This window comes from Drosophila melanogaster, chromosome 3R, assembly GCF_000001215.4.
Source record: "Drosophila melanogaster chromosome 3R".
Lineage (NCBI taxonomy): Eukaryota > Metazoa > Arthropoda > Insecta > Diptera > Drosophilidae > Drosophila > Drosophila melanogaster.
Window position 1 is genome coordinate 30650903 of NT_033777.3, and position 15970 is coordinate 30666872.

Below are 15970 nucleotides of genomic sequence, written 5' to 3' on the forward strand. Positions count from 1 at the left end.
AGGGACAATGAAAGTGTCGATTACTTGGCCCTCGTAATTAATTTGAATCTTCCGGGTGCAACAATGTAAATCAAAATCGGATATCTCACGGTCGGGGCACTCGACCGTGCAATTCTTACTGGTTAATGTTCGCATTACTGAACAATTGCTATCTGCTTCCGCCATGAGTGAATCCATTGAAAGGGTTTTTGTGGAAACCTAAATGCCGCTTTGTATAGGGCCCACTTGTTGTGTGTGTGCGTGTGTGTGTGCCAAGGTATGGCACAAAAAAGGCTTTAAATTTTACACTTTTATGGAGCGGCCAGCGGGTGATATGGCTATGGCCGCATACGGACGGGGTCGGGTCATATGTCCTGCCGTTGATATCGGCTTAACTTTGCCATAAAACTGTCAGCGTCATGCCTTTTGCGGGGTCGGGTTGCTGGACAAATGAAATAAATTTTACAGCCAAATGGACAGGGCAGCCAAACAAAAAGTCCAATGCATGGAGACCCAGAGATTTGTGTGCGTGTAGTAGAACGGAAAGGAAAATCTAATGCGGACAACAAAAGCACCTGTGACCTGGAAAATGTCCTGCCGGCCGCACTGAGTTTATGTCCGTGACCGTAGACTCCTGGATTCGTGATTCTGAATTCCGGCTGGCTCTACGGGTGCACTGTCAACAGCTGGACGGGCCTTTAAGCTGCTTTTGGGCCACTTTAAGCCAGACATGGCAAATATTTGCTCAAAGCATTGCGGCTCCCGAAGGCAGGAGGATGTTCATCAATTAAGTGTCATCAATCATTGGCGCATGGATCAAAATCAGCGACTACGGCGACGGGCAAACATGTCACGGTACAAAATATTGTTTAACCTAGAATGCCAGCACCACAAAACCTATTTACTTCGGTAATGTGAAATTGCCGTTTCGGAAAATCAGAACCTCATCCCCCATCGCCCATCACCCATCCGCCATCCCTCATTTTACTTAACCATTTGGAACACCTAAACACACAAAGCTAATGCATTTTCGGGGGAAGGTCTGCAGTGGCACCTTCAAAGGCATATCAATTTCCATTGGTGACCCACTGAAATCCATCGCGGCTATAAAACTGTAAACCGCTAAACTTTGAAAAGTTTTAGCCTTGCTTTATGGGACTGAGCTCAAATCAGGCGGAAACTCAAACACTTGGTTCTCGAAACGACTTGTGAAACAATGCTCCATTAATGGCGCCCAGTGGTCGAGGATGCCGCCCGCCAATCTTCTTCTCCAATCCACATCCAATTCGAAATCAATGTCGAGCGGTTGCAGTTATGATTATTGCAGTTGTCAAAAGTTTTCAGAGGATTGGTGCTGCTCGATGATAATGGGCTGGGCAAACAGAGAGGAAAGGTTTATGCAAATGCCGGCAGGGCTTTTATACACTGGCAAACAGACAGCGATGGCTCGCTAAAAAATGCTTATGACTTGTGTAAACAATTTGGCCACGCAGTCCTTGCTCCTCGCATATCCTTTTACGTGTAGGTATGTCCGACCCCATTCGCAGGACTTTGCTGCTGCTGCTGCTCCTGCTCCAGTTCCAGTTAGGAAAGACCGAAGGAATATCTCCAGATCTAGATCTGGTGTGTAAAAATATTTTATGGACTTTGGCATTTGGCTGGGGAAAAGTTACTTTGCCCGATAAGCGAGCATGTGTGTGACTTCCGTTTGTCCTTGCATGTCCTTCCTTGGCGAGAAGCACACACACATTTTTATGCATTTTCTTAGCGGCCATTTTTATGCCCGCACACGTTTTCCATTAGACATCAACAGGACTGTCATTTCCCTATTTTCCCCAGCGTTTTCCACGCCTGAGCCCCCAGTCTCAGCATGGGTGAAAGTCGCAGTGCGCGGCACGGGATTTTGGAAAAGCTTGAGACTTGAGACCTGTCACTCCCGCTCCCGCTAATTGAAAACTGGGTCAATTGCCGGGTAGCACATTAATCAAATTCAGAAGCCCGCCTCGCTTTGCATTCGTCATTAAAGCAATTATCATGTTGGGACAATTACTCTTTGTTAGAATCGAAGTGAAACTTCAAGCTGCGAAACTTCAAACTGCGAATCGGCTGACTTAAAACTGCGCCAAGGTGGCATTAATCTTCATAAGAGTGACAAGTTCATTAGAATAGCAAACACGGCATTCATTTCCTACTCACTGTGGCCCCAACTCCGGAAAATTTTACCCCTTGATGGGCCGCTAATTGAGAATGTAAGTTAAGCTCATGCTGAGCATCCAGTTCAATAGGTTGTTTATAATGAACGAAAAAATGGATAACTCTATTTAGGGAAATATTTACATATTTTAAGGTAAGGCCCTTGGCCCTTTCTGGTATGAGATCATAACGATTTAATTGCAATCGTACAAAGTGTTACCTTATCCCTTACGGTCACGACTTTTATTTATGTTGTTAAGCATAAGCATAAAGAGTGAGTAAAAATAATACCGTATCCCTTTATTCCTCCCACTAAATCCCGCCTATTTTCCACCGTGGCTTGCATAATTCCGCGGATATAATTTTTTAGCGAGGCGCTGGAGCGCGACGCGTATAATGCGCATAATTTCTATGCCACGTTGGTCACCCGAAAAGTAAATGTAGACACAGCCATGTCCTTCGGAGATGGGCAGCCACCGAGGTCGACCTTTGTGCCAGCATCCCCCACTACTAACACAACTACGCCAACAACAACAGCGAAGGCTTTTGGCACTGGTTTTCCGAAAGGGGGGGGGGGGGGAAGTGGCAATGGTGGGGGGCTTTTCAACTGGGAGCTGGGCCCATGAACAAAAGAGGTACATGCGAAAAATAAAACCTATTACCGGAATCATAATTATCTTTTATGGCCGCGTCTGTCATGACGACATTATGGCGTGGTCTGCTCCTGGTCCCCATCCCCTCTGGCTTATCCCATCACCCTCTCTTCCTCAGTACAGTGAAAGAAATCACATAAAACCTTCGATTAATGATTTTCAAATTATGCAAACAAGGGGAACTACGTGTTTCGTTACGAATCAAATGGACTGGTTGACTCTTTATATAGTGATGTATATTTCTGTGAAGGGAATTATGAGTCCTGCTAACTGATTTTCCAGTGCAGTGTACTGTATCTTGTTCTCTGTCGCTCTCTCCGCACGTAGCAATAAAAAACCGCGAAATGCGGCCAAGTAGCGGCAGAAAAAAGTAACATAAATTACTCGCAAACCCCAAAGCCCATTGTGGGGTTAAGGAAGATGGGGGGCCGATGCGTGTTCGGGGGTCCCACAAATTATGTAGTCGGAATAATATTTTCATTACGGCCAGGAAAACAGTTTCGATTCCCCCTCGCAGACATCTGTCGCCACGTTTGCCTTTGGCCGGCTAAAAACAGGTGTTTCCTAATTTATTGGCCTGGCCTGCAGACATTCATTTCCCATCCCATAGTAGTTACCATTCCTCCTGCGAAATGATTATTACAACTGGGATGGGGGCGGAAAACAATGTCTGCGGCTGGCAGACAAATCAAAGTGCCAACATTGCTTGTCATGTGTTTTTTAATTTCTAATATTTCACGCGTCACACTACCACAAACGGGGAGTCCTTGCCACCCCGCAGTAATGCTAATGTCCTGACAGAGGGCTCTGCCATTGTTGTGCACTTTGCTGCAAATTATGCGAGACACGTCGCCCCAGCCGCATTATTCGCAGCTGAACAGATCGAAAAAGGCCAGGACTCCGGAGGTCTGGAGGTGTGCCCGAGGTGCATTTCTTCGTGGAGAAGATGGCGGAGGAACAGGAATAAGCAAGGGGAGTCCGACTTATACCCCAGGCCAACTGGCATGGCCAGTCTACGTGTGATAATCCTAGCACCGCTAAAGTTTTCCCAACTCAAGAAATCAGCTTATAGGAACAATATATACCACTTTCGAATACCCTTTCGGATGAATTTCAAGTCACCTATAAAAATTTACTCTTTGTGTTGCATAGCTTTATACTGGCCGAGAATAGATTTCAGTGTTACTCTAGAATTTTCAAATATAGAGCACATACCTATTTCCAACCACTTTTGATACCGTGTAATGGAAGCACAGTCTGCTGCGGTGGCTGTTCATTTCGCCCAAGGCCAAGTGTGTGGCATTCCCCTTGTTAAAAAGCGCAAAATGCACGTGCTGCCTTTGTGCGAATCCTGCTGTTGTTGCTGTAATTGCTAGACGCCGTCTGTTGACAGGATACTTCAACTATTGTTTGCAGGACACCCGACTCCTGTTTAATTCAGCATGAAATTGGTTTGTATTATGATTTTGCAGTCGCTCGCGCCCTGGGCGCTTCTGCACAAACACCTCAGCGAGTGTCAGCGGTCTTAAAGCTTTAACAACACTCCTAGATGCCAAAAGGATCCATAAAATATTTTCCTATATGGGTATTTACTGCGGAAAAAGTTCGCTTTGATGCTGCTTTAATTAAAAACTGCGCGCTTCGCGTAACTAGCACTTGATTAATTTTTGGTTGCACGCAAAAGTAAAGCGAAAAAATGCAAAGCAAAACAGAGACAGAACCGCAAAAAGCAGCAGGAAAAAAGGATTCAAATTAATTATGTCCGTGCTGTGCTCCGGGGTTCCCTGTGCCGGCTTCCAATCCGGATTTTTGAACCGGACCGGACTGGACCGCTTCCACTTTACGTTATCAGCGCGTGCTCCGCATACGAGGTGGATATGGATGTAAAGGAAAGGAGCGAAGGCACCGAGCCCAGGACCCAATTCAGGATGAGGACATTGCATGCTGTTCGCTGGCATTCATTTGGGTGAACTTTGCAGCTTAGTGGGCGGTTGGCAGTGATATTGAATTTCCGCGAAATGAAATACGGACACTGACCACGGGCAGCACGGATGTTATAGTCCAAAAATGGGCGGATCGCCGATTCAGTGTGATTTACAGAACAGGGGGATATAGCACACACACCAAATGTTCGAAGAAGGAGGAACTTAGCACTGATTGAAAGTTCGTATTCGAAATCGGTGCCTCATAAGTTGTTTAATAAAACACTGATATTAAAACCCAAATTATATATAAACATAAGTAAATTAAAAGAACTTTCCGAGGTTAAAGTGCAGACACGTTTTCCAAAAGATACTTTACCTTTTGCTGAGCAAACACGATTTCAACGTTTGACACTTGATAAAGTCGCGACATGAGTGCAAATCCTTTCAGATTCCATCTGTTTTCCGTGCCCACGTAGACGTCAAACCTGAGCACACGCACTCACAGATACACTTAACCACATACAGAGTCGCAGATACAAACTCACATACAGATGCAGACGCTCTTCATTTGGCTTCGTAGACAAAGGACACAATGCCCGTCCCCGCTGCTCAAATATTAAACACAATATTAATAATCTCACATGTGCATATGGGTGGGGGTGGATGCTTGGTTCACGGGTGACTTTGGGTGGCTTTTCGGGTGGGTGTGTCGACAGCAGCCGCCAAGAGCCATCAGTCATCCACTCAGCCACACACACGCGATTTTTACCTTACTGGGGAATAAATACTTCTAGACTTTGGGCCGCAGACTGGCGCCAGGCCAAAACAAAGAGCCATCAACAAAAGCGAGATATGTCCCACCCCCAGCCTTATAAATGCTTCGATCCCATTCCGAAAGCAGCCAACAATCGCTAATGTAAATGTTTGTCTGCTATTTGAATTTTAATTACTTTTCGCCGCGCTGGCAAGAACTATTTGATATCCCCGCCGAGCTGAGCCAAACCGAACTCACCTAAACGTAAACTTTTTAATGGAATTCCTGGCCAGAAGACCAGAAAAACTTTCCACTCCCCCCATTCGCCGCCATTCGGAACTTGAGGGCCAATCGGTGGACCAGGCCCAAAGCCAAAGAGCCAAGATCGTAATGCGCCTTAATTGAAATAAGTCCCCAACCAATTGTTAGACGCACAGCCACTTAAGCTCGTCGAAGACAAGGTGGAACTTGCAGAGAGAAAAATATAGTACAAACATCTTTGAAACTATCTTTCCGGAATACTTTGAGTATGGAACATAAAGAAGCTAACTTCTTCACTGCAAGCTTAGGCATACTTATGCGTATAACTCAACTCATTTCTTCTCAGTGCACTGCTTTCTGCACTCCCAATTGCACAATCAAGAATCAGCCTCCTTTTGGGTGGCATAAATTTTGGAATTGTTAGCCGGGGCCACTTGAACGGAAACGACTAATTCCCGTTGCCCAGATTGAGGTGGAGCCGCCCCACTCCATTCTGACCAGATCCTTTGAGACTTGGGACTGGTCCTGGTGTCTGGCATCTGTTCCACAGACAGAGCACAAAAATGTTCGGCGGGCTGCCGTGACTTGGAAATGCCTTTTATCGGATTGAGACGTGCGGAGTTCTTTCTACTGCGGTGAAACTTCGCAGGAAATTCAATCAAAGGTACAAGTTAATCCCGCGTGAGTTCATAAAGTTCACAAGGCAATTTATGTGCCAGGCACCATAAGTTCTTTGGGCCAGCCGAAAGTTGTACCTTTTTTAGAAAAGCCAACAAAGGTAAAGAAAAGTTTTCAGTTCGTTTTTTCTCTCCAATCTTTATGCAGCTATTAAAGAGTATGTCCTTATGTTTGCAATCTGCTCTTAAAGGCGCACTTAACTCGATTCTAGCATATTGAACTGATTTATCGAAAAGCACGCAAAAGGATTTCTTTTTTGTGATCTGGCTCAAAGCTATGCAGCATAAATCACGCGCCTTTGAGCCTTTTGAAGTCTCTAGAAGACTGCGAGGATTTTTGGCCGCTGAAAGACAAAAGAGTTGAGGGGCGAACTGGCTGATTCTGGAGTGTGCTTCGATTGTGTCTTCAATTAGTGTTAAGAGCTTGTCAAACAAGCAGCCAGATTAAAGGAAAGTCGATTTCCCGGGCTCCCAATTTTCTCCGCCATCCATTCCATTTTCCACTGCTAACATGCAACTAACCATGGCGAACACGTTTCGATTGTGGGCGTATCGAAAAGGTCAGGAGGGAAAATAAAGGACTCAGGAGGCGAATCGATGGCCAATAGCCGTGAGCTCATTTCACCTCCGAAAGGGCAACTAAGCCGTGAAACGAGAGCAAACATCTAATTGCCTGGACAGAGCAAATAGAACAAGGCACTGGGGACTACTTAGGACCATTCTTGGGAACGATAAAGAGGTGAAGGATTAATAGCAAATAAATTGATGTTGAAATGGCGATTACCGAAGAAGGACAACGAAGGATGAACATTTCATTTCGCTACTGCCCCATAAATCACGACCAAAATTTACCTATGAAAGGAAAAATGTCAGCAAGACAGGAAAGCTAAAAAAAAAGTATATGCTCAAAACGAATTCCCATTCAGACATTATTATATGAATTTCCTTGCTCGGTCACATCCCCCACAAAAAAAAAAAAAAAACATAAACAACAAAAGCCAAATGTTGCATAAATTCGGCTGGCACTTGATGTGTGTATTACAACAAAAGGTGAGCCAAAATAAGGGGTGGAGACCCTGAGGGTGGACCAAAAAAATTGGGGGTGACCAATGCTGGACAATGCAAGTCTTGACCAAGGAGCAGAAAGCAATGCTCGCATAAATTTTCATAAATTTCAGGCTTTGATTTATTTCATATATGGATTTTTTCGGTCTTCTGTGGTGGACCTGGGCATTGATCTTTGGCTCAGTTTTTTTTGCAAAGAACTTTAATCAAAGTTTCCCCAAAAATCGCTCACTTTTCACATTCATTTCCGGCTGTGAGTGTGGTAAAGCAGATAAAAGGCAAAAGGATAAATTGTTTGCATGTCCTACAGAAACAATCAAATCGCAATTTACTGGCTCATGGAAAACCGATTTATCGTTGGCGAAGTTAGTCGGTCATAAAACATCCATTAACTTCATGTCAATGTTGCATACGCACACCAAACACTCAGCCCCCATATAGTATATCCCCTCGATTCCGAGCCCGATTCCGATTGCGATTCCTGCCGGACAAGCGGCGTTCATTTGCGGTATTTTCCAGGGGGAGGCGCTTTTCACTTGGGGGGGGGCGTTGCAGGACGCCTCGTTCGGTGCAAATTGCTGGGACTCAGGATCGAAACTCAACTGTGGCCTCTGCAACATGTCAGCGTTTTACTGTGGGGAAAGGTTAAGGGGTAGCACAAGTCGGCTAATCAAATGCACTACAAATCAAATAAAGTAATAGTAGTAGGTTGGTAAAATCTAGTTATGGCTCAAGTTGGAAATATTGAATATTTTTTGAACTACCTGTGCTTAACTCATACAGGGTATCTTAAAGTCGATTCCTGTGTTTAATGTTAGGCTTTTCGTGCTCCATCGGGTCCTTGCCCAATGACACGTGATAAGAAATGTCGGGCGGTTGGACTGTCAGGGAGGTGTACGCTGTAATTGAGGACCAAGGGGCTAAGAAAAAAAAAAAAAAAACTGTTGCAAAAAACAATTGCACACGTAGGCAAAAGCAATTTGCCAATTGCCGCAAAGGAAATGTCGCCAAATGTATCTTGCACTTTTTTTTAGGAAACGGAATTTCTGACTAACGCCCCCCTTTGCTGGAAAAATCCCCACCTAGTTCACTCGAAAGAGAGTTAATTGCTGGCGTCTGAAGTGAATACTTCTCGCTGTCATTTGCCATCCATAGGGGGCGGAAAAGCGAAGGGGGAGTGGCACTTAATGTGGGCCGCCTTGGCAGAAACTTTTGAATTACCTCAGTTACCCAGGAGTTTCGAAATGGCTCCAAGGATGGGGAGTCGGAATGGGAATTGCTACGGTTACAACACTCGAGCCTCGACGCCGTTTTCATTTATGCCGTTTCAAGTTGCTCAGCGAAGCATCCGAGAGTTTTCCCGGGGTAGGAAAATGTTTGTCTTTCATTTGGCTCATCCTTCGGGCTTCCTCGGCTGGTGGTGTCTGCTTAACAAATTCTCTACGATTATTACCTGCTGTTAAAAATTTCATAATCTCGCAGATAATAATTTAATGCGTCGTTTTAGTGGCCAACATTAAAAAGTTTGCCAAGAAAATTCTCCCCAGATAGGGAAAATTGAAAGGGAGTGCTTTGGGGCCGGGGGGTGGCGATGAGGTGACGGAAGAACCTTGTCTGGCATTTAATATTGTTGTAAGCAGGTAATTCCGCATTCCCTCTGCGGTTTCCGGGGAGATAAGCAGCTGGCCCTGGACTGGCTCCAATTTGAACTCCAATTCATGAGCCAGCCGATGGAGGGATAGCCCGTCATGAGGTTGGCGAAGTGCTCAGCTCAATACTCTTTACTTAAGTTACTTTGAAGGCAATAGATACAAAATAAGTCTAAACTATACTTATAAATAATTTTCCCCTTAGGTCACTGAGAATGAAAGCAGCTCTTTTAAAAATCCATTTGTCCTGATTCAACGAAGAGTAACTGAACTTGGCCAAGTTCGCTTCCTACTGGCCTCCAATGTGCGAACATTAGCACGGCACATCGAAGTTTATCTATGACCAGGAGGACGACCACCACCTCCACGAATCCTTTTTGTGGAGGGAAGGTATGTGTCCTTGCGCCTGTCTGCCCAGCATGTGAACTTTTCAAAGTTATGCGCATTTCTGCTGACCATTGGCATTTTGCAGCTTTCGTTTTTGCCAGGGCACAGGAGTTCCAGGAGCAAAATTGGCGGAGTGGGAGTCCCCGGACAAAGACAAAGGTCGAGGACGGCAGCTGTTGCCCAATCGTTTTGTCTGCCAGCGCATCCCGGCAACGGTTTTGGGATTAATGCCTCGCCTGCTCCCTTTTTTTCACCAGGTCCTGGCCAGTTTATTGAAAAGGTGACGTTGGCGCTGCAGCAGGAGCAAAACTTTGGCCAAACTTTGCCTGAGTTTGGCTTCGTTTTTTCGCCTGCTGCTGCTGTCGATAATATCGATGCGGAACATATGTGAACATGTCGTTTGACACATTTGTCAGTTGGCTTAAAGTTTCCGCAGGAGCGGAGGAATCCGGGGGGCGAAACCAATCGAGTTAAGCTGCAATTGGTTGGGCATCCCGTGTGCGGCAAATGTGCGGCATTGGATGACTATTATTGGAGGGATTTCCATAGCAGCGAAAAGGTGTAAATGCCAAGGACATTATTTAAAAGATACTAGTAGATATTAAGTAATTAATTTTCTATGTAAATTTAGCATACATTGATACAAACTTAAGGATGCTGACTTTAATCTCAAGCATTTCATACCAACTGCACACAGCCAAGACTGAATTCGCATCTGAGCAGGAACTCACACTTGGGCGATTCAAGGCCGAGTTTTAAGCCACTTCACAGCAAATTAGAGGCTTTCAACAGTCTCTCACGGACACACATACTAGTCGTCTGTGTGCTCACATCTGTTGACAAATGACTGGCAATGTTCAACGGTGTTTGGCAGCACTTGTGCGCCTCATTATGTGGCATTTGGGCTAACCGCTTTAATTAGCCCAGCCCACGCACACAGATAGTGGCTCACACACACTGGCACTTGCACTTGCACACGGGCTGCAGGATGCAGGATTGTCCTGTCCGCCGGCTGACCAACAAAGCCACTTGAGAGCCACCAGGCTTTGCAGTGGAAATCCTGTTGAGAGCTCCAAACCGTGCGTCTCTAATTGAGTCACAAATCAACCAAAATATATTATGCACCGCAAATTGTGCGGTAATTACACGCACACACACACACACATACACACGTTCCCGCCGAGGGGTTGGTGTAAGGGGGTGGGGAGCGGAGACAGTCGCTAATTTATGGCGCACAGTGTAGCATACTTTCCAGCACCTGCACAAGACATCGACTCCAGGACGACAATGGCGGCGTTAATTTGCCTGCTAATGAGCCACAAAAACAAGCGCAGCCAACAGGCTTAATTATGTTAATTTACCCCGAGCTGTCAGCGGAGCACTGAAAGAAATTGAGACTGGTGGAGTAATCAAGTACATATATTAGAGAAATCACCTTTAAATGATTTCTACCAACTAGTGATTTCAGTACCACTCCTAAGTGCCGTTCTTCTCACTTCTCTTACTTTAATTTTGGGTTTTATATAGTCAACTACGCGAATTAATTACATTTGAATCTTCTCATCGCTTGCACTGCGACAACGCTGCGTATGCGTAATTTGGCTGCCATCAAGTTTTAGTGCGTTCACTTTTTCCGGACTTTTGCTCGCTCCCAATCGCCAAATCGTATCAAACGCAATTTTTGCACTGGCGCCAGTCGCAGTCAGGAATTTTCTTTAAAGAACAAATTATTTCTGCTAGGGTTGGAAAACGGGGGTGGAGTGTATACTGTGTCAGTTTGTCGCTTCCTTTGCTTTCATATTTTGAATACAAATTGCTTTATTTGCGCTGCTGCGCCAATTTGAAAGTAGAGCTCCTTTCCTTCTTCTCTCAATTTTTTTTTTAACCACCAACCTCCCTTTGGACTTGTCAGATTTGCTCGGCTGGAGTTATAAACAAGTGAGTTTGCCATTTCATACCTTTTTTCACTACTTTTGCAGACTGGTTTTGAATTTTATAACATGCCGCAGGGAGTTTTTTTTCTTTTTTAATATAGGTGTGTTTCGAGTTTTTTGGGGGCACAATAACGAATTGCTCCCCAGTGAGCGTTTGTCCTGACAAAGTTATTTGCATGCCATTGTGCTTGGTTTACATCCGGTACAATTTTGTTTACTATGCTCCCTCCCTCCCATAATAATTGAATAATATTTGATACTTGACAAATCGTCTGATTCTAATTTGACATGCTGACAGGCGAGTGAGTGAGCGAATCAAGGTAATAGGACACAACATTGTTGGCAAATGAATCCTATTGCTGCTCAGTTTTATGCGCGGATTAATGTCATCCGACTTTACGAGGCCCCGTCCCTAATGCAACCCCCTTCTCTAAGACAACTTTGTTGTGTTCTGGCCATAAAAAACGATGTGGAAATGGGGAAAGCGGCGGCAAACCGCAACCAAATTAGCCCTGGTTTATGGCTTCACATGCAGATCCGCTGCCGTGGAAGTTATGCATTGGAAATTCGCTTTTAATTAGCTGCTGACAAATGCAAGAAGCGCACTTCGCACTTGGAATATAGGTTAGCTGAAACTTTGTAGCTCAGCCTCTAAATTTAGCCATTATGCTGCTAGTGAGTGAGATCGCTAGAACTCTGCAGATCTATTCAGCATACACTCAAAAGTTCCAGTCAATCGATTAGAGAGGTTGCTTGTGTATTTCGGTTGAAACACTTTGAACAAGTCGATTGATTTCGAATTCCAAATCAGGTGGCACTCCACCCAAGTATCCCCACGGAGCAAAATTGATTGAACCCATATTGATAAACACTTTTATATATATATTTTTTTGGGTTCGCAAAAAACGAAAACATTTTTACGAGTCGCCATCTTCAGCGCTGTAGGGGTTGTATAATTTTATGACAAATTAATACAATGGCTCGGCCAGAACGTATGCTATATGGTATATTCCAGGGGGTGGGGGCAATTTATGCGGTTATTTATCATTTGTGGCTAATATCGAACGAAACATATTATTATTATTATTATATTTTGCACATTGCGCCTCGTAAATGTGTGGAAAATGTTTACGCCGAGCGAAAATGATTCATACAATTACCGAACGAATGTTAATGTTGTTTTTGGGCCGCATAAATATCTAATATCGAATGGAAAACCGAAGCCGCGCGAGCCAAAGGTTAACAACATTAAATGGGCTGGCCATAAATAAATAAGTGATTTAGGGCCCAATAACTCATGGCGCAGTTGACTATAAAAAGTGGAACCGAATTATAGTTGGAACATATTTGCAAAAGTTAATATTGTAGATAGTGCAAAATGGCGAGATGACTCCGTAAAATAAACCCATGAAAATGCCTTCTTACGTTGTGATTTTCCCCAATATCGTAAGGGGAAATGCTGCTCCACTAACAGTTTCTGTTTGAGCTCTGTTACCAATTCTCTTGGCTGACTCGCCGGATGATGCCAAATTTTCTCTGGCCTTTTAGTCGCCAGGCGGCCGTCGGAGCAACCACAGGTTTCGATATATAGAGTGCACACCCGATTCCAAAATGGAATGACACAAAGTATCTTGTCATTTGTCGCCACATCGATGGGAAAAGTTTCGCTATTAAATGCTGCCAATTGCTGTGATTCATATGCTGCCGGGGGAGCTGGCAAGTTTTTATGACAAACGGAAGACACTTGAGCAACTTTCTCGGCCATAAAAAGTACAACTCGACCTGTGTCTCAGCTTCTGCTTTTCGTTAATGGCGATGTCTTTGAACTATTGATGAGCCATTTGATACAATTAGCCACCGTTCTGTGGAGACAAGTGCCTTCTTGATGCCTGAAAGTCTTTCGTTTTTCCTGTTCATTATTTATGTGCTTATTGCGTTGGGTAATACTTGAAAAATAGCCACATTTCGCACACCTTTTCGCTCTTTTCCCGTAATGAGTTTTACTCCTTTTTTCGAGCGTGCTCGACACCCGATTTTCCCATTCCCGGCACGTTGCTGCATCCATCGACTTGACAGCCGGCCGAATGATTGAACGCGTGTCCATCAAAAAGTGCGTCTAATTGCTTTTCCCGCTCCAACAAAAAAACACGGAAAAAAGGCGAAAAAAACGGGGTTACATTTCTGGGCAAAGGTAATTTTTTTGGCCTGCCATTTGACTGGCTGTCCTATTTTGAACATTTTTCGAAATTTGAACGGGTTTCTAATTTGATTTGTTTGGTGGAGGCATTCGCAGGGGGTCAGCTTTAAAGGGTTTAAGGATGCTTTGCAAACTCAGCTGACGGAACATTTTTCGTTTTTCTGGAAAAATTGTCAGTTTTATGAACATAAATAATAAATTGAGGGAAAGGGCACCTTTACTCTTTTCAACACGGTTTCTGTAGCAGACCTACAGAAATGGTAATGAAATTTCACCTTTTTTCATTCTCTAGAATCGGTCATGTTTTAAACTAATTACTTGAAGAAGAATAATGTTAGTACATATAAAATGTTTCTTTCTCGTTAGTTCTTAAATATCTTAGGGTAAGCAACTTTTCCCACATAATAAAGCTTCCAAAATGCCCAATGCTCCCCACAGCTGCGTTTTATAGGCTCTTTTCGCTGAGGTCCTGCGTCCTTCCGCTCCTTTCAGTGGCTCCGTGTTAATATTATGTAAGTAATTTACCTTAACTACAATCTCCGATTTTGTGCCTGTGCGTGGGCTTAATTTACTGCCCTTTTCGCCCTCGATTTTCCCCCTCCGTACTAAACACATTTACGTGTTATTCAATTTTGCAAACTAAACGTAAAAATATCGTGTTTCGCCCACACCAGCTCCAAAAACAAGCCAGAAAAACAACAACAGGAAATGGGCCTTTTGGAAAAGTGCGGGGGCGAAGGGAAAAATACTTTCACTGCGGCAGAGTGTGTGTGTGTGTGTGTGTGTGTGCGTGTGGAAAAGTAAATATCAGGTTAATGGATTTGACGCCGCAGTTTGAGTTTCACTTTCACTTTGCCCGCTGCTCCTGCTGCTTTTCTCTTGCAGCATTTTCCACTCAATAAATTCGTTCGGCGGCTGCGGCAACATTTTCCTGCCGATAAGCAATTTCCCAGCAGCTTGCTTCATTTGTTTCTGCTTGGCACAGCCGGAAAACACCTTCGACGGCATTGTCTTAAACGCTGAAAATTGCTTAATGTGCCAGGAGAAATTGTTCTGAGGCAGCAGATGGAGGAGGACATCGATATTAGTTATGGGGGCTTCAAAAGATAAATAGGGAAAAGGAGAAAAAAATCACCAAACTGAAAACTTCATAGAAAGAAGAAAGAGTTTCAAATACATTTTAAGTTGCGATACATTAAGAGCTATATATTTTATATTTTTTTTCGCGTGCATACTGATAGTCTCATTATATTTTTGACATGCAGGAAATTGAATTGATTTCCGAACTTTATCAGAATCAAACACATGTGGGACTTTCAATTTGCCAGGGCGATGCCTTCAATTCCTGGCATCGTAAACTGCGCTTATGTCTGGTCATCACCTACCTACCACCCAGTACTCCCCGCTGCCAGGATTCCCATATGCAAAGTGGGAAAGGATAATCGGGTGCAATGGAGAAGGAGGCGGAGGAGGACAAGGTACAAATCACACGCGATCTCCTTGCGATGCGGAAAGGAGCAGAGGAGTCCGCCAAGTCGCTAAGTCGTTTTAATGGCCAATAAAAGCAAAATGTTGTCACTTTTTTCGAATTTGTATAAATTTTCATTGCCCCGGATAAGCCGCTCTGAGCGCACAGTTCGCCCGCTTTTCACTCGTTTTCCTGATGCTGAAATACTACGTGCAATTTTCCCGTCCTTCGGGAAAACTCCCAGAAGGGTTGCCCCGTTTGTTGTTGTTGTTGTTGTTTACGATGTACAAACTCTTTTTTTTTGCAACTTATCGCGTGCTGCAAGTTGGATTTCCCTTCGAATCGGAGTCTTGGGTGGAAAAATGGGTGCTGACTTTTATGTTTTCCCGGGCTTTGATTTAGTTTCGGCGGGCGAATCAATTTGTTTGCATGCGAATAAATAAATAAAATTCCAGGCGCTGGCACAAATCGCCATCGGAGGCCAATTCGATCGGTTTAAGCAGTTTTTACGACTCTCGCTCGTGGCTAGATTTGTTCGCATTATGTCGCCATGATTATAATTTATTATTATCTATTTCCAGTGCGCTCTATTAGCCGCTTTCCCATCGCTGCCTTGCCACATTTCAATTGCTCGAAATCGACCGCTAAGCGGCGGTTCCACTTAATCCCGCTGCATACTTTGGGGCTTGGAAAAATGGCGATAAATATCCATATACCACATAATTTAACCTTTAAAGCAGAAAAGACAGTTAACTAAAATTTTTAACGATAGAACATTAAAGCGAAAACTCATAGCATATTATACTTAGTTAGGGCTTAACTATGTCA

The 15970-nt window shown here is 44.1% G+C and overlaps 1 long non-coding RNA gene across 1 annotated transcript; it reads left to right on the top strand.

Annotated features, from left to right (window-relative positions):
- The first annotated feature begins 13875 nt into the window (after nt 1-13875).
- lncRNA:CR45191 (long non-coding RNA:CR45191) lies at nt 13876-15240 on the top strand. Its single transcript, NR_125302.1, has 3 exons — nt 13876-14057; nt 14113-14186; nt 14940-15240. It is a non-coding gene; the product is annotated as a long non-coding RNA:CR45191 (long non-coding RNA).
- Nucleotides 15241-15970: the final 730 nt, after the last annotated feature.